The following is an 18,221-nucleotide window of genomic DNA, read 5'->3' as shown; positions in this document are numbered from 1 at the left end:
TTCTGTAAAGGACCAGGTAGTAAACGTTTTTGACTTTGTGCCACTGCTCAACTCTGCCACTGTAGAGTGGAAGCAGCCATAGACTAGGTGTAAGTAAATGAGTGGGGCTGTGTTTCAATAAAACTTTACTTATAAAAACAGGCAGCTTAGTGGATTTGACCCCCAAGCGGTAGTTTGCTGATCCTTGTTTAAGATTAATGGTCTAGATAAGTAATAAATATTCTAATATTTACTCCTCATAGCAGTTAGGATTGGTTTCAGCGATGAGTAACAGAGACCCCAAATAACAGTGACCTAAACAAGAAGGATGTTTCTCTCTCATAAAATGCCCAGAGTGGGTCCAGTGGCCTTGAGGCTCATCACTCACCATCCCTAGAGTATGGCCTCACTGTTAGGTCTGAGATGGCAGCATCCACTTCTAGACGGTAGGGTGGAAGAAAGGGGGAGGTGGGGGAAGGGCACACCGTGACTGACTCTTAAGCAAAGTTCCCAGAAACTATCACACGACACTTCTTCTTTCATGCCATTGGCCAGACTTAGTCACATGGCCACTGGTTTGGCTGCAAGGAAGTCTGGGAAATGAGATTTTTATTCTGGATGGCCATGTGCCTGACTCGAAATGTTACTACTATGAAAGAAAAGGAAAGTGGATACTGGGACAGTTCATCCTTGTCACATCCTTGTCACATACCACTTACTTTATTTTGTAGCTGGATTTCATTTGTGAGACTACTTATGACATTGAATAGTGCACAACCTTATCTTGTTTGATTTAATAGGAATGCTGCTAATGTTTCATTTTAAAGCACGATTATAGATTTCTGGTAGAGATCCCTTATCACCTTAAGGACATTTTCTTCCTTTTCTTTTTAGCTTATTTTTTAATCAGGATTGAATAAACTCTCTGATAAGACAAGCATGGCTATCACACCTCTTTCTGTAGTTCACAAGGATAACCTTAAGGCCATCTGAACTGAAGAGGACAGGGTTCCCCATGCATGTGAGCTGGAACTTCTTGGTCCTCCAGGGACAGCTGGCCATGCTGTCAGCGAGTCCACCCTAGTGATTCCCCCCAGGGGAAGCCAAAGGTGCCTTTAAATGGAATCACCTCTGTGGGTCTCTGCAAACAGCCCCTGTTCTGTCAGACTTGTTCGAGGCTGGGGTATGATGATGATTTATATCCTCCTGTGTGATAAACTAGCCCGTTGGCGCCACTGGGATCCTGTCTGTATAGGCTCCTCTCAGCAGATGTTGGGAGAATTTACTGCTTGTGTAAGCATGAAACCTGACTCCATGCTCCTAGTTGAAATCAGAGTCTCCTAGTCCCTGTGCTTAAGGACTGCCAAGTTCCCAGTGGAGAGTCTTTGGGAAATCACCTTTGGGAATGGCCCCTTCCTCTCTGACTTAGCCAACTTTCCCTGCCTCTAGATTTGACCTGGACCCATTTCACCTGCCTTCTCCTCCCGACTCTGAAGAGATCTGGATTTGTTTTTTTCTGCACTGATAGTACCTACTTGTCCCTTCCTAAAAAAAGGGCTGCCCTTGGTCTGGTCTTTATGCAGGCCCTTCCTGGGGGAGGGAGTCCTGTGTCTGGTACTCCAGACCAGCTCTGCCCTCTGGGCTGCTCACATGCAGGTGAAATGTCCCCTCTGCTCCTAGGCTGCATTAGAGCACAGGTCACCATCAGCCCAGGCTTCTCAAGCCACCCCACACGCGTATCCACCACGTCTCTTCCCCCTTAACGTGATGCCCTGCAACGCTTGTGATGGAGCCTGTCCCACGAGTCTGCGTCCTGGGGTGAAGGCGCTGGGGCTGAGTAGCAGCTGACACACGGTGGACTTGCAGCAGGAGCGAGAACTCAACTTTTGTGGTCCCGAGCCATTGAGATTTTTGTTTTTTTGTTTGTTTTTGCGGTACGCGGGCCTCTCACTGTTGTGGCCTCTCCCGTTGCGGAGCACAGGCTCCGGACGCGCAGGCTCGGCGGCCATGGCTCACGGGCCCAGCCGTTCCGCAGCATGTGGGATCTTCCCGGACCGGGGCACGAACCCGCGTCCCCTGCATCGACAGGCGGACTCTCAACCACTGCGCCACCAGGGAAGCCCTAGAACGCTTTTTGAAGCTCTTCAAAATAGGATAATGACAATAGCTTCTTAAAAGATGTCGTTGTTGGGGGAAATGATGCTGCCACGGGGACTCTTTCCCTCAAAGGTAATTGCAGACCAGATTCCTGGGTTCAGAAGCGAAGGGAGCCGTGCTGGCGGAAACGGGAAACGTGCTGGCCTCCAGCTAATGCTCCTGCCAGCGCCTCAGGGGACCCGTCAGGCTGGGCCCTGTGGGTTCTGCCGCCTCTGAGCTTTGAAGGAAGTGGCCCCTGAGTAACAGCCGCAGGGCCTGCTCTGCAGCAAGTGGGAGGACAGGAAAAGTCAAACCACAGAGTGGGCTTCTCAGCGGTGGGCGCCCAGGCCTCTGTCCTTTCACTTGAGGGGCCTTGGGAAGCCCGGGGGAGGAAGGGAAGGCTGGGCGTTAACCTGAAGGGCCCGTCATGGTTTCTGTGGGAAACCACGGGTTTTCCAGACCTTCAGAACCCAGAGCCCGTCCCACGTGGCCGCCCACCCTCTGGGCCGAACGCAGGTCTCTACCATTGGCCTGTTTCACTGGGGAAGTGGACATCTGACCCCTTCCCATTGAAAAGGGAAAGCACTTCTTAAGTGGGATTTTGATTTGCGAGAGATTAAGGAAAAACAACAAATAAAACTAGAGCTGCAAGGATCCAGGCATTTTTTCCCACCGCGCTGGCTCTGTGATAGACGTTTTCCCCGCATTCTCTCTCCGAACCTGCCCACCACACTATGCGGGGCTTCTGTTACTCCCCACATTCTGCAGAGGAAAAACCGGAGCTTCCCGTGGCAGAATGAGGCTGAATTCTGGTCCAGCTTCTGCCCTTGACCGCGGCGCTGCCCTGTGCCGCCATTTTGAAATATTCCGGCTGAACGGAGATTTCGTGGCAACGAAATACTCCTACTAGGTCAGCACTTCTCCCTGTATCCAGGGAGGTTTTGTCGAGCTCCTGCTTTGTGGGGTCCAGGATGACTAAGGCTCACCCCGTCCAGGAGGTGCCTGTGATCTAGTGCAATTATAGGAAGACAGGGAACTCCTGGTGGAAGAGACAGCAAGGATGAAGGCCCAGAAACGGGTGTCGCAGGGTGTTTTGGAAACTGTAAGTATCCCATGCACAAACGGGGTCGGGGGTGGGCAGGAGATGCTCATCAGACCAGAGAGGAGAGTGCTCTCAATGCCACACGAAGGTGGTGGGCTTCCTGCAGGAGGCGTGTGGTGTGATTGACGCGTTCATCGAGCTGCTGTCTGACGCTGAGGATTGCAAGGGACGGGAGAGGGTGGGGTGCGGAGGCTTGCTGGCATCAGAGTGTGAAAACGAGGGTCTGGAAGATGAGATGCGGCTGGGCCGGCAGGGAGACCAGGCGGGGGTTAGTTTCAGGGTTTTGAGCACTGAATGGATTTGGGGTGAAAGAAGGGAAGGAGGACATTTTGGCTGCTGCCTGAGCCACACTGTTCAGTCCCTCCCTAAACAGGACCCTCTGTCTTGACCTTGTGTGTACATATCCCCTAGAAGAGTTTTCGGGAGAGGCATGATCTAAGTGGAGGACGAAGGGTTTCGTGTTCCTCTATTATTTCATTTGCTCGTTTCTATTATTTGTCTCTCTGGTTTAACTTTGCAAGTAGAGCTCGCCCTGGTGAAAACTGCGGTGGAGGAAGTTCGAAGTCGTTGGGGAGACAGTGGGATTCAACCGGCAAAGACGGCATCACCCTCCTTTTCGTCTTTCCCCTATTCCTGGCCTTGCTCTGGGTCTTCCCTTGGTTATACAGTGCAGCATCCTGGGCTTGTAGTTTGGCAGAAAATAAAAATATTGGGCACTTAGTAAAAAATAAACAGAGACCTGCAATGAGGAAATATTAACCCAGGACAACTCAAAGGTAAAATCTCTTCTAGGACCTTTGAATCACCAAGAATTCAGTGATGTTATTAGAGAACACATGGGCTCTAAAATGAGAAGGGGGGAAGGCAAACTTAGATAACCTCTTTAGATTCCCTTGGTAAAACTGGGTTACGGCCTCCTGTGACCAGCTGTTTATAATTTTTCCTTAGATTTTGCTTTGCAGTTTTTTCACTAGTATATCAAGGAAGCCTATTCTAAATTAACTAATGACACTTCTGGACCCAGACCTATGAGGCCCCCGTGTCGCAGTCCAAAGCACAGGCTCGGGAGTTGGGCAAGCCCCAGTTCACATCCCGACTTCACTGCTTACCTGTGCTGTGATTCTGGGCAAGGAAGTCACCCAAGTATTGGGTACCCCATCTTCAAAATGAGAATAAACATACCAGCGATGGGTTGCTATGTGGATCAAATTATGTAAATAATAGAAAAATGTTAATACAGTGCCTGGCACAGAATCAGAACAGAACGTTAGCTCTTATTGTATCAATCGATCCACAGTGACCAAACTCATGGACAGTGGTGTCTGGGCACTGGAAGGCATGTAGAAGGTTTCATGGCCCAGCAGAGATTTCTCTCTGGAGAAGGAGTTTCTCTGTTTTAGTTCCTCTCTGGGGGCAGAGGTGGGCAGCGAGTGTTCACTGCATCAACGAAGCAGAGATTGGACTGAGGCCAATGCAGCACAGACCTGGACACCTGGCAGGGTCCATTCAGGTCATGGTTTACCAGTACTCACGAGAGACACCAAGCCTGTAAGACACGTAAAGTAACCTGTACCTACCCCTTCCCCACCTCTGCCCCCACTCGATCTCAACTCTGGGCCTGTCCCACCCTGTGCACCACAGGAGGTGGTCCCTTGTTGATGCCAGGCTATGTAACTGCCCACATCCGCCAGTGGGAAGGTGGCCTGGCCGGGGACTGGTCATGGGGGATTCCCCTCTGCACCCAGGGCTATGGGGCTCGTACACTGAGAAAGGAAGAGCCCCTCCTCCCTCTCTCCTTGCTTGAAGAGTTAGTCTAATAATCTCCATCAAAAGGAAGAAATAGTCTCAAGGGTCTGTCGTTCTTTCTTTTTAAAAACATAACCCTCATTCCTCATTACTGTTGCCAGAGACTCAAGAAAGAGAGAGGGAGACAGGGGGGCAGCCCTCAGCGCTGACACAGCCCTGGGGCCCTTGCCCAGTTCACACGCTGGGATTGGGGTGTCCCCCCTGCAATCAGCTTTCCCTCATCCTTACATTCAGAAGTTCCTGTAAAAAATAGACCTGGAACAAGGGAATCCATGACTTAAAAAACAAACAACCCCCCCCCAAACCAAAAAACCTTACAGGAATTCAAAGTACTTAAACCCTCCACACACTACTCTAAAAATTCATTCCAATTTTATTTTTAAGCCAATATTTAAGGAAGATAACTAATAACTGTTGAGCACCAAGGATTTGACGCATTAACATTACAGCTTTAGTAAGAGTCTACAAGGACGCTTGATTAGGTCATCTTGCAGGTCAGGGAACATGTGCCCAGGAGGACAGAGCCCAGAAATGACCTGAGAAGGATTGAAACTGACTGTCTCCAAAGCTCACAGTCACTTCAGAACCTCGCGCTGCCTACCACCAAACCTAACAGCCTCACCCAAGGGAGACAATCCAGCACTGCTTGGTCAGCCCTCATCTCCCGAGAAAAGAGGATAGGAGAAAGCGAACTACGTTGGATGATGACCTCCTAGCACCAGACTGGAAGGTGACAGGGCTCCTGCGGGCGTCGGCAGCCCGAAGAACGCCACTGCAGAGTGGTAGAAAAGAAAAGATTCTATTTTTACTGTACTAGTTGTATGCTTTACAAAAAGGGTTTTGATATTCCAATTAACACTGAAAAACAAAACTTTTAAAGGATAGGATTTTTAGTAAAGTGGATTTATCATAACTAGTGTGGTTTAGCAAAATTTTATTTCTGTGAAAATGATAAAATTGGAATCTACTGGTAGCAGATTTATGCATATGTATCTCCATCTGGCATTACAGCCTGTGATGATGCAAAGCACTGCCAGGCAACTTGCAGGAATGTAAGCTTGGTGCCTCGTGGAGAACCGCACATTCAGCTTGCGGAATCATATCGCAGTGCAGGCCCCCTGTTAGCTCTGCCACAGGGCCCAGGTTTCTAAGTGTGTCTGAACATCACTTGAAGTGTCGCCAGTTCCTCTTCCACCTCCGCTTTGTTCCTGCAGTAACGGGATGTGTTAATATGTTTCCTTTTCCACAATGCCACCCTCCAAAGCCATCTGTTCTGATTTCTATGGCTTTGTATCTTCATCAGGTAGATGGTAGAGCCTGTCTTCTTTCTTTTTTTTGACAAACTTGTCTTGGCTGTTTTTGCACATTTAAGAATGTGTGTGTGTGTGTGTGTGTGTGTGTGTGTGTGTGTGTGTGTGTGTGTGTGTGTGTGTGTGTGTGTGTGTGTGTGTGTGTGTGTGTGTGTGTGTGTGTGTGTGTGTGTGGTACGCGGGCCTCTCACTGTTGTGGCCTCTCCCGCCGCGGAGCACAGGGTCCGGACGCGCAGGCTCAGCGGCCATGGCTCACGCGCCCAGCCGCTCTGCGGCATGTGGGATCCTCCCGGACCGGGGCACGAACCCGTGTGCCCTGCATCGGCAGGCGGACTCTCAACCACTGCGCCACCAGGGAAGCCCCGCACATTTAAGAATTTAAGAACCAGTTCTACTAAAAAATTTTCTGGGGATTTTTGATTAGTAAAACAATTATACAGTAATTTGGGGGAGAAATGATAGCTTCACTATTGAATCTTTCCATCAGTAAATATGGTACAACCCTCCACTATTCAAGTCTTTGTTTATTTCAAATTGCAGACAATTTGAAATGACAGAAAAATATAAAGAAAATAAACTTTCGGATAACTAGTGGAATTTTGAAGGATCTTGGGAGTAATTTCTCTATTTGGGGGTTGCCAATTAGAGAAGTTAATTGCCAATTTAATCAAAACTTTCCTATAAGGATCTTGAGTATTTTTCTTTTCTTTTTTAAATAGGAAAGCATTATCATGTGTTTATTCTTTATTGACACATACAATTTCATTATTTTAACTACTTTTAGAAACTATTAACTAATTAATCCCTGTACAAAGTTTTAATCAACACATCCCTCTTTCTTCCAAGCTCAGATTCATTTCAGTTAACAAACTCTAGAGTATTTGTTGTTTTAATGCAGCTAACACCTTTGATTTTTTAAAAATGTTTCTTTATTTTCTTATTAGTCATCCATTTTACACACATCAGTGTATACATGTCAATCCCAATCTCCCAGTTCATCCCCCCCGCCGCCCCCGCCACTTTCCCCCCTTGGCGCCCATACATTTGTTCTCCACGTCTGTGTCTCAGTTTCTGCTCTGCTCTGCTTTATTCCTCTATTTTAATGATTTTGTTTGCTGTTGCAAACTAGATATCTTATTTTTATTTTCACATTTAAAAACTTCTGTTTATTTCCAACTTTTAAATGTCTTTTTACGTTTTCTACTCATTTGGATGAAAATTTTGCTTTTGTGTATCTTTGAGTTAAACGATTGATTGATGTCTTGTGACTGTTGTTTTCTAATAATTGCACTTAAGATGTAAAATAGTACATAACATGGGCTAGTTTTAAATTCTATAGCTAATAGTGAAATGAGAAATCCCATTTTAAAATAGTAAATTTATTTTAATAATATGTTGGAAGTATTACTGCAGTTATATTTAAAGATTTTGAAAACAAAGACAAAACGTGTACATGCAATTATCTGCAGCTGAACAGAAATTAAGACAGACGTTTCACAATGAACCAGGGTGGTATATACCAATTGTGCAACGACATCAGTTGTGAGAATCCCTTTTGTTTCTATGAAAGCACTAGTGTTGCTCACCTACCTATTAAGTAATTACAGCTTGATCTATTTTGGGGTTAAAACAAGATTGTCATTTCTCCTTTGATGGTATTTTCTTTGAATTATTGTTTCATAATCCATTAGGCTATCATGATTTGATTTCGTCAGAAATAAGAAACCAAATAGATTGTATTTCACTGAAATTTTAAGAAATACTGCCCAAATTGGAACCATTTTGCTGTAATAGAAAATCAAAATGTTAATTTTTAAATGTAAAAAACTCTTCTCTTTATACTCATCTTGTTTTTGTTATAAGCACTTAACGTAGTTATTAAACGTTAAAAAATAAGCTATATTGAATTTATTAATTTTTTACCCATCATACACAATAATTGGTTACAAGAGTAGAAAATAGTTTTCGAAATAACTGAAATTTATTCCTGTCTAAGACATGAGAACTGGGTAGATTTTTAGGTTCTCATCAAAGTTCTCAAAACTTAAATTCAATATTTGGAAAGGCAAAAAATTTTGGAATTCCATGAATTAAAAATATGTATACTTAAAAATACATTTAAACATATTCAAAGTACAACAGAAAAACTTCTCATGAACCAATTCTCCAACCCTGGGAAGATATTACATTTATATTTTTAAACTTTATTTACCTATCCAGCTATTTATTTGTTTATAAAGTTGTGCTTTTGTTTGACTCATTACATACAATTTGAAGTGACATAATTATAAAGAGATTCAACTTTTGGTTAACTACTAGAATTCTGGAAAGATTTTTGGAGTAGCTTCCTTATTTGGGCGTATAAACTTGCCAATTTCTGATTCCATGCCTGGCCAAGAGGAGACGCCCTCTACAAGCCTGTCGTTAAGTGATCTGCACAGGCACAAGATCGGCGTGGGCAGGAGTTCTCTTAGGCTGATCCTAGCCTCCTCCTTCCCCTGACCTTTTCCCATTCTGTGTCTGACCTTTAATGAGTCTTTCCTGGCCCACAGGACCTCCCGCCCGGTCCCCATTGAGCTGTCCTGCATAACAGTTTGGGCTCTGGGGCCCGTCTGCTTGGGTTTAAATGTCAGCGTCTCCACTTAGCATTAGCGGGACACTGGGCAAGGCTTCTACCCTCTCCTGATGTCCTCATCTCTACGGTGACTGTAAGAATAGCACCTGTGCTGGATTTAGTTACTGGCCCCAATCCTCATGCTCCTATAGTAGTATTACACATCCACACTCCTGACGTGGCCTCCTGGTGGGCAGAGTGTCTGTCCCTGACCCTTGACTTTGGGCTTGGCCACTGGACCTGTTTGTTAGTGTACATGAGGCAAGCAAAGGCCTGAAGCATGCTTGTGAGGTTGGATGTGCCCCCTTGCACCTCTGCATCACCATTAGAAGCACAAACCCTGAGTGTCCCAGAAGAGTAAGAGACACTGGGGAACGCATGAACTTAACCTGTGGTGGGCACCCAGGCCCAGCTGAGCCCAGCTGCATCAGTCAGATGCTAGATGACCTACAGCTGTTATGAGCAAGAAATAAATGCTTGTTTTTGTAAGCTACTGTATGTTGAGATGATCTGTTCTGCGTCATTTTTGTGACATTAGCTGACTAATATAGTACCTGATGTATAGGGTGATTGTAAAGATAAAATGAGGTATTGTATGTAAGGGCTTCAGCGTTCATCACACAGAAGTGCTCGCGAGTGTTGGGTTTGGGTTCTGTTTCCAACCCTCTGTGTCACGCCCTGGCTCCCTAAATCAGTGGGCTGATTTTTTCAGTTTGGGACTCTCTTGTGAAAGGCACCCAGATGCCTTGTGGTGGTCACGAACCCAGGCCGATTCCTCACATAGAGCCCCACAGTCAGAGATGGAGACTATATCGTAGAATCATCTGTGGCAACAATCATTTCAGAGTTTCTGAGAGTTAAAATGAGAACACTACTCATATCAGAAACACTTAAAAAGATTTTATACATAATTTTCCTTTCTACCATCTTTTCCCTCACCAGTGTTCCCCTGAACAGTCAGGATAATCTCCTCTTCCTGTGGATGGAGATCCCTTTTTCAATGAAGCAAGGATCCCAAGAAAAAAAAGATCTAAGACCAAGTAAGTAAAATGAAACTTTAACGTCAGCTTTCCATTTCCTAAAAGGGCCAAAAATGAGCCAGAGTTTATTTTTCAACAAGGCTAATAATTCACCTAAGTCATCTTTCACTTGACAAATGGTCACTGTGAGGTAGTATTCTAGCTCTGTGACTCGAGCAGGTCTGAAGGTGCAGTCATGGGCCACACCCATTCACAGAGCTGGGGTAGGCAACCGAACATATCAAGATGTGCAAAGTGATTAAAAATGGCGCCTGGGCCATAGTAAGGGCAAGTAAATGACAGACGATAATTAAATTTCTACTTAGCATAGGCTAAGTGGAGATGCCATGGGGGGAGGGGGGGTCATCCCTTCAGAAGTAGCCAGCAGGGAAGGTGAGAGCAGGGGCAGCCATGGGAGTTGGGGAACAAGCCATAACTAGAGCCTTTATATATTTTATTAAATGAAAAGCGTTTCATGAATAATTATGAATAAACACAAATCCTGGGGTGTCGTTTCTGTTTTATCTATTTGGATCACATTGAAGATGCTCTTTTTGCCAGTTGGTCAAATTATTTTGTTTCAACAACAAGAAGAGCCTATCAGTTCGGTAGCATTGTAATAGTCACAATTTTTCAAGATCCCTAATTCATAACGTGAGCTTGGATTCAAACTTTTGTGTAACTGTGACTACATCAAATAATGATTGAGAAGAGTTAAAATTTACTGAACTAATTGCATTTGTGATTTTTAAAATCTTACTCCAGTTTGGTATGTTATTTCATGTTATATTTATGCTAATACTAGTTAATGTTTTACTTAGCTCTTTAGTAACTTTCAATAGAAAAATATTTTGAATGAAAAGGATGCTGATATATGTCTCACAGTAAATCACTAATTAGATGATCTCCCCTGGTTACCAATGATCTATTTCTGGACTCAATTCCCATATCTCAGAGTCCATATTATTTATGTATAGGATGTCCACATAATTCATTGTCAAAATGGGCTGCTTTTAAGAGTGAAAGGGGGGGCTTCCCTGGTGGCGCAGTGGTTGAGAGTCAGCCTGCCGATGCAAGGGACACGGGTTCGTGCCCCGGTCCGGGAAGATCCCACATGCCGCGGAGTTGCTGGGCCCGTGAGCCATGGCCACTGAGCCTGCGCGTCCAGAGCCTGTGCTCCGCAACGGGAGAGGCCCCAACAGCGAGAGGCCCGCGTATTGCAAAAAAAATAAAAGAGTGAAAGGGGGGTATTACTAGTAATATCACCAGGACAAAACCAGGAGTGAGCTGGGCCCGGGTCACAAGGATAATGGCTACCCCACTACGGCCGCATTTGACAGAGTTGTGGCCACTCTCTCCTCCTTGATGCATTTCCTCCCTTTTGCATTTTCTTCACTTAGTTCCAGAACGCCACACTCTTGGGTTTCTTCCCATTTCACAAGTCTCTCATTCTTGACATCCGTGGATTGTCCTTCATCTTCTCCCCAACCTTTTAATGTTGATACATCCTGGGGCTCAGTCCTTGGTCCCCTTTTCTCTTTTTCTGGTGATCTTATCCAATCTCACGCCATTAACTATAATCTGTATGTCAATGTGATGGCTTCAAAAACATAACCAGTAAATAACTCCTTTTGTATACGTTTCCTCAGGAGGTGAAGCTTAATTTCACTCCCTTTGAGTGGGGCCTGAACTTCCTGACTGGTTTCTACTGAAGCGATTATGGTAGAAGTAATCAAATGTCATGTCTGAGATTAGATCACGAAAAGCCCGTGGCTTCCATTTGGGGTAATCCCTCACTCCCCTGGATCACTCATCCGGAGGTGAGACAGATGTCAGGTTCTGAGCACCCTTCTTTCTGCCCCTGCTTCCTCGCCGACCCTAGGCTACTTTCAGCAAAGCAGCCAGTGTGATCCTTTTTCACCTTTAGTGAGATCATATTACTGCTCTGCTACAATCCCTTCAATGGCTCCCATCTCACTCAGCAAAGGAGGAAAAGCCAGGTCCTCCCTCCTATGAGCCCACAGGCCCTGTCTGATCTGGCACCTGTTACCTGCCGGCAGCATCTCCCAACCTCCCACCTTCGCTCTTTCTGTTCCTGCCCCGCTGGCCGCCTTGCTGTCCTTCAACATGCCAGGCGCACGCCAGCCTCCAGGCCTTTGCTCTTGCTGTTTCTATGCCAGGAATGCTCTCCCTCCCAATACCCACTTGGCTATAACTCTTTCATTTCCTTCAGGTTTGCTCAAAACTCTCTTTTGCAATGAGGACTGTATTGACCATTCTATTCACTATTGCCACTGCCCCTCCTTCGCTATGAGGTGCCAACTCCTTTTACCCAATTCCACATTCCCCCCATGGCGCATACCACTTTCCAACATACTAGATCATTTATTATGTTTCTCATCTATTTTTTATCTCCCCTTGCCAGAATATAAGCTCCAGAAGAGCAGGACTTTTTGCGTTTTATCCCAAGTGCCTAGAATAGTGCCTAATATACAGAGACGCTCAGCAAAGAATGTGTTGATGAAACCAATGAAGGGTTACATGACTAGCACCGTCATCTGGTGGCAGATACATCGAGGCCAAGAACCCAAGAAATGCTCATGTTCACGGCTATTACACACCAGACCAAATCGCAAATATCAGCTGATACATCTCCATCAGTCTGTTCACTTGCTGAACGTGGGCCTTTGTGGTTTCTTTCACAGCAACAGAGCAGTGAAGAGTGCAGGCTCTGAAACCCAAGTGCCTGGGTCCTGGGCTCAGCGCCACCACCCGCGGACTTGGTGACCTTGGGAAACTGCACAGCTTCCGTGCCTGGTTGCCTATCTATCGAACAGAAATGTTGAAGCATCCTAGGGCTCAGTCCTAGTCCCCTTCTCTTTTTTCTTGACGCTCACTATTTTAGTGATCTTATCGAGTCTCATGGCTTTAAACCTAATACGTATGTCGATATGACGGTTTTATGACGGTTTTATGACGGTTTATGACGGTATGTCGATATGACGGTTTTATGACGGTTTTAAAAATATGTTCATGAATCCTTTGGCATATCTTCCCCTAAAAGGTGAAGTTTAATTTTTCCCCTATTGAGTGCGGGCTGGACTTGTTGCCTTGCTTCTAAGAACAGCCTATGGCACAAGTGATAGGATGTCATTTCCCACCTGATAGGAATTTTTTGAGAACGAAGTGAGTTGCTGGAAGTGAAGGATTTAGCACAGTGGCTGGCAAAAGTAAGCACGTATTGTTTTGTTTGCAATGTTCAGCAGGTTTCCTCCTAAAACTTCTCTTTCCAAATGGGCTGCTTTGGATAAGTCTTGATGAAGAAATGTTCCCAAGGTGTGGGTAATAAATAGGTTTCTGTTACTTTAGTCAGTAGGAATAGGCAATCTAAATTCTTCCAAATCCTGTTGTCTGATAGTGTGGGCTTTGTAAGATGAGCGCCAGGACTGGTTATGTCAACCTGTGAATGAGAGCACATAGTGAAATCTACACTGAATTCACATTTCAGCGCAAAACGATTAAAGGTATTTATTGAAATTCACAGAAAATGTGAGAAATGCACTTACATAACTTTTATTTAAAAAAAATAATGTTGAGGCTGTGTCTATTTTATTCTAAAGTGTGATATTTGGAAAAGAAATAAGACCTTTTGCAGAGCAAAATAAATGTTGTTAAACATCGGTAAATGTTGCTAAATACGTCAAGTAAAGGCCTTAAGCTTGTAAGTTCCTTAAATACGTTAATACGCTGATGTTAATGTTAAAATACATGAACTCCATAAGAGGGGGGCAGCCTGAGCCAGCCGCGTGAACATGTGACCTGTGCTGCCACGCACGTCCCCATGCTCAGAAGGCCCCTGCGCTAGGTTTCATTTTCTGCTCTTTGTACAAGACACCCTATATTTTCATTTCACCCAGGGCTCTGCAGCCAGTCCTGGGGGTGGTTATTATCAGCTGTGAACTGCTACTGCCTCAAGGGCAAACGGATATTTCAAAACCATCCAGGCATGTTTTGAAATACACTTAACTTCTTTGTGTCTCACACTGTTTATAGTAAAATGCAATGGAAAACATTTTCCTTTGGCTGTGGAGGCAAAGGTTGTGTTCTTGTCAATAGGTTGCTGACACTATCATAGATTTTCACTCACTGTTGCTGATCACACAAATAACCAGGCAGCTCATGGTTCTACAAGGCTTTAAAAATTAGATATCAAATTCTGTAAAAATACGGCAAAATTTCTTTAAAATAGTTAATTATGCATAGTTGAATATGATACCAAGTACATCCTAAAGACATATAGAATATTCTACTCTAAATTAGATACATTGAATATACTTCCAAACACATAGGAGTTTCACTCTTTGAATTAAAACACACACAGAAACTAAATTCAAGAGTTAGTCATCATTCCTTCCCTTTTGTCCATCACAGCTGATGGATTTTTTTTTTTTTTTTTTTTTTTTTTTTTGTTATTCGCGGGCCTCTCACAGTTGTGGCCTCTCCTGCTGCGGAGCACAGGCTCCGGACGCGCAGGCTCAGCGGCCATGGCTCACGGGCCCAGCCGCTCCGCGGCATGTGGGATCTTCCCGGACCGGGGCACGAACCCGTGTCCCCTGCATCGGCAGGCGGACCCTCAACCACTGCACCACCAGGGAAGCCCACAGCGATGGATTTTAACCTTTCTTACCACATTATAAAGAGCCTGAGAGCTTGGACTCAAACACTGCCAGACACAGCAGAATGCCTCGGGCAGAGCAGACCCTCAGCAATGCCAGTAGCAATTAGCTAATGAATTATTAACAATTAACTTTCAGGCTAGTGAGGGCCACTGAGATGTCTTCTCTTTTATTCTCTCTTTGGGCCAAAGGTGGGCCCTCAGAATCCTTCCTGGAATAAGCACTTCAGAAAGTGACTCCTCTTCACAGCGAACGCTTAACACGTGTGCCAGGCCATCCTAAGCTCTGCGCACGTCTCCACTCTTGTCATCCTCACCCCAAGCCACTCTATGAGGTAGGTACTATTCTTATCCCCATTTTATAGATGAGGAAACCGGGGCATATAGAGCAGTGCAGTTCGAGTGTAGGCTTTGATAGAGCACTGAGCCGCGTCCCTAAGCCTGGGTTAGAGCTGGCCACAGGAAGAGGGGTACAGCCTCCCAGGTGGCAGGAGTAGTGTGGACAGAAGCACGGGGTCCATTAGAGGGGATGAAGGTGGGTCAGAGGGCTGGGCCATGGGAGTGTGTGGACGTGTAACACACCTACTTAGAGAGTGTTGTCACCCTGACTCTCCTTTGGGAAGAGGAAGAGGGTTCCTGTATTATCCTTTCTAAGCAGTACGTGAAGGCTCAGTCCCGGGCCCTGCTGGAGCCCTGCAGCCGGGGAGGCCACGTGGCCGGGTCTGGCGAGGTCTCTGGGATGCCACCACCTGATGCCTGCAGCCGACCCACAGTGCCCCCTTGGTGTGTGGTGGAGCCCTTGTGGCGGACTGTCCCTTTCCACAGATGCCCCAACACCCGTGTTCATCTTCGGGTTTCATTCCAGACTGCGGGCGAGCGTGAGCCTTTTGAGGAAGGATTCAGGGTGTTTGGTTGAATGAAAGCGAGGGATGATTCAGCACCGCCTGCAGAGCGCTCTGTGCAGACCAGGCAGGAAGGGGCCAGTTCACATTCTCGGGATGTGCTGAGCAGGACTTCCCCAGCTGCTGTTTGTGTCTTGGGGGATTTCTCAGGGCTCTGAAAACAACACATCCCTGGCGGGGAGGAATATGGGGGGAGGATGCCAGATGTGTTTTGAATTCTTTGAAATCTCTAAGCGTCTAAAAGAATTAATCACGGTGGGTAGGTGTGAGAAGCTTTTTAAAACGGGGCATGTTTTCCCCCAAAGCTTAAAATAGAACTTTTCAAGGAAATTAAATGAAAGTATAAAAAAATTTGTCAATGCTCTTCTTCCTATAAAACAGAAGTACAATGCCCTCACGCCCCCCGCCATTCCTCTTCCACGCAAAAGAGGGCCTTTCCGTCCACTGCTGTGGCGACTACCCCGTGTCTTTCCTTCAGTCTTTTCTATGGCTCTGGGCTGCACTTTGCATGAAGACCCTGCTGCTGACCATGGACTTCAGAACTTTCCCCCAGGGGCCCACCACTGTCCTGATGAATCCATCCAACAAGTCTCCAGTGTCTGTGTTTACCGTCTCCACCCCAGCTTTTCTTTGCCAGTATGGAATTTGTGGAAGGCTGTCCCACATTCCCCAGGCCTGTTTCTTTCTGAAAAAGACATGGAATCTTATTTGATGTGCACGTGCCTCTGGGGAGTGTGGCTCAGGTCAGGGAGCTTCCCTGCAGGATCAGCTACACCTGGAGAAACAGGGTGCAGGTGTAAGGCTTGCTCCTGCCACTTCCTCTTGGTGGACTTGGGGCGAGCACTCAGCCTCTCTGAGCTTTACGTTCCTCGTCTGTGAAATGGGTTGTGAGGATTAAGCAAGCTGACGTGTGTGATGTGCCTGGCAGGTGCTCAGTTCCGAAAGTGCACGTTGTGGGCTGGGTGTTCCTCGGGCACCCAGGCCTGGTGACACGCTCTAGTCTAATGCTCTCTGAATTTTGTTGTGGCAATAAAGGACTCAGAAGCTGGCAGGCACAGCTCATTTCCAGAAGACAAACCCTGACCAGATCCCGAGGTGACTTTCTTCCATGTAGTCACTGCCCTGGGATTCTAACTGGAGCTCAGGTTCGTTCGTGGTCAGCGGTGGGTGTGCGGATCACACCCCTGGTGCCCTGTGTCCTGTCCTCAGGGCCACTGTGTCCCTCATTCAGAATCAGACATCCTCTTGCAGCCAAAGCCAACTGGTGGCCTGGCCAGGCAGCTCCTGTCTCTGCTGCTTGTTTGAGCTGCTACCTTGGAAACTGCATGAGCCCAGGGGCTGCCCTCCTCAGGAGAAGCTGTTTTTCATTCCCTTTAACTTTCGTGTTCCCTCTGGGAAGAGGAGAGGAACCACCCAAACCAAGGGAGAGGAGGAGCGTGGGGCAGGGTGGTGCCCACTGGGTGGCCTACCCACACTGGCCCACGTCAACTTCCTCACTCCGCTGGGGGGATTCCTCACCCACTGCCAGCTGCTTGGGCACCCACCTCCCCTTTCCTAGAGGAGATAAAGGGAGTTACTTTGTTGGCAGGTGACCCTTGGTCCCACTTCTCATTTGGGTGTAGCTAATATATCAGATACTGTAACGGGAAAAGGGAGGAGGGACAGGGCTCCATGCGGGGAGTGGGGTAGAGGCAGCCTGGTCTTCCTCCTTCCCTCTCTGCTCACAGCAGTTCAAGGCAGAGGAGTACACATGCACGTGTCCGTTCTGGGGAGAGGGAAAGAAATCAAGAAACATTACTAGTACGTAGCTGTTCTACAAGCCAGAAAATTACTATTGCACTTTTTTTTTTTTTTTTTTTGTGGTACGCGGGCCTCTCACTGTTGTGGCCTCTCCCGTTGCGGAGCACAGGCTCCAGACGCGCAGGCTCAGCGGCCATGGCTCACGGGCCCAGCCGCTCCGCGGCATGTGGGATCTTCCCGGACCGGGGCACGAACCCGTGTCCCCTGCATCGGCAGGCGGACTCTCAACCACTGCGCCACCAGAGAAGCCCTATTGCACTTCTTTTGACATAGCCTCCCCTGATCTAATACAAATGTTGAAGAAGTATAACTGCATATTTTCCAAAGAGAAAAGTGATTATCATGGTCATTAACATTAACTCAATTACTGAGTTTCTAAATTTCTCATTTCAAATTTGTTGCTGTGAACACATTACACACTTTTTAGCAACCCCAAAGGTCAAGTTCCCGTAAGACTTCTTTATAAATGATGGCTCTCCTATACCCTTATTGTCCAGTTTTCTACCTGCTACATGTGTGATGTTGCCCGAAGCATGCAGCCTCTCAGGCCTCTTGTCAAATGAAGGGGAGCTTTCCTTGCAGTGCTGTCAGGCAGTGGGGACTTGGAAAATGCCTTTTAACAGAGAGGAAGACAGTGACAGTCTTGAGACTCACCTCTGCTTGGCGATGACCAGCCAGCCCCTGAAGAGGAGGAGGTGACTCTCCTTGGTCTTGGGGCCCTGGGTCAGCGCCACGGGGCTGTGGAGGATAGGCTCACCCTGCTGGTTGGGCAGGTCCAGCTGCAGATCCAGCTGTTGGAGGGATGCTGCCGATGCCAGGCTTTTCCTGGGCGGGGTGGGGGAAGAGTAAGAATCAGTCTCTAGGGAAGAGTGATCGAT

At 46.6% G+C, this 18,221-nt stretch overlaps 1 long non-coding RNA gene across 1 annotated transcript in view; it reads left to right on the top strand.

Moving 5' to 3' along the window:
• The window catches only part of LOC113607120 (uncharacterized), a 99,921-nt gene that overhangs the window by 72,725 nt on the left and 8,975 nt on the right, over positions 1-18,221 (top strand). The window contains exon 5 of the long non-coding RNA XR_003427813.1: positions 9,890-9,987. This is a non-coding gene — a long non-coding RNA (uncharacterized LOC113607120). The remainder of the gene's footprint in view (positions 1-9,889; positions 9,988-18,221) is intronic.

The sequence above is a fragment of the Aethalodelphis obliquidens genome, unplaced genomic scaffold (genome assembly GCF_003676395.1).
Source record: "Aethalodelphis obliquidens isolate GAN/ISIS:26980383/991018 unplaced genomic scaffold, ASM367639v1 scaffold3, whole genome shotgun sequence".
In the NCBI taxonomy this organism is placed as follows: Eukaryota; Metazoa; Chordata; class Mammalia; order Artiodactyla; family Delphinidae; genus Aethalodelphis; species Aethalodelphis obliquidens.
Note: the sequence above shows the minus strand (reverse complement) of the source record. Positions and strands in the feature narration are given on the sequence as shown.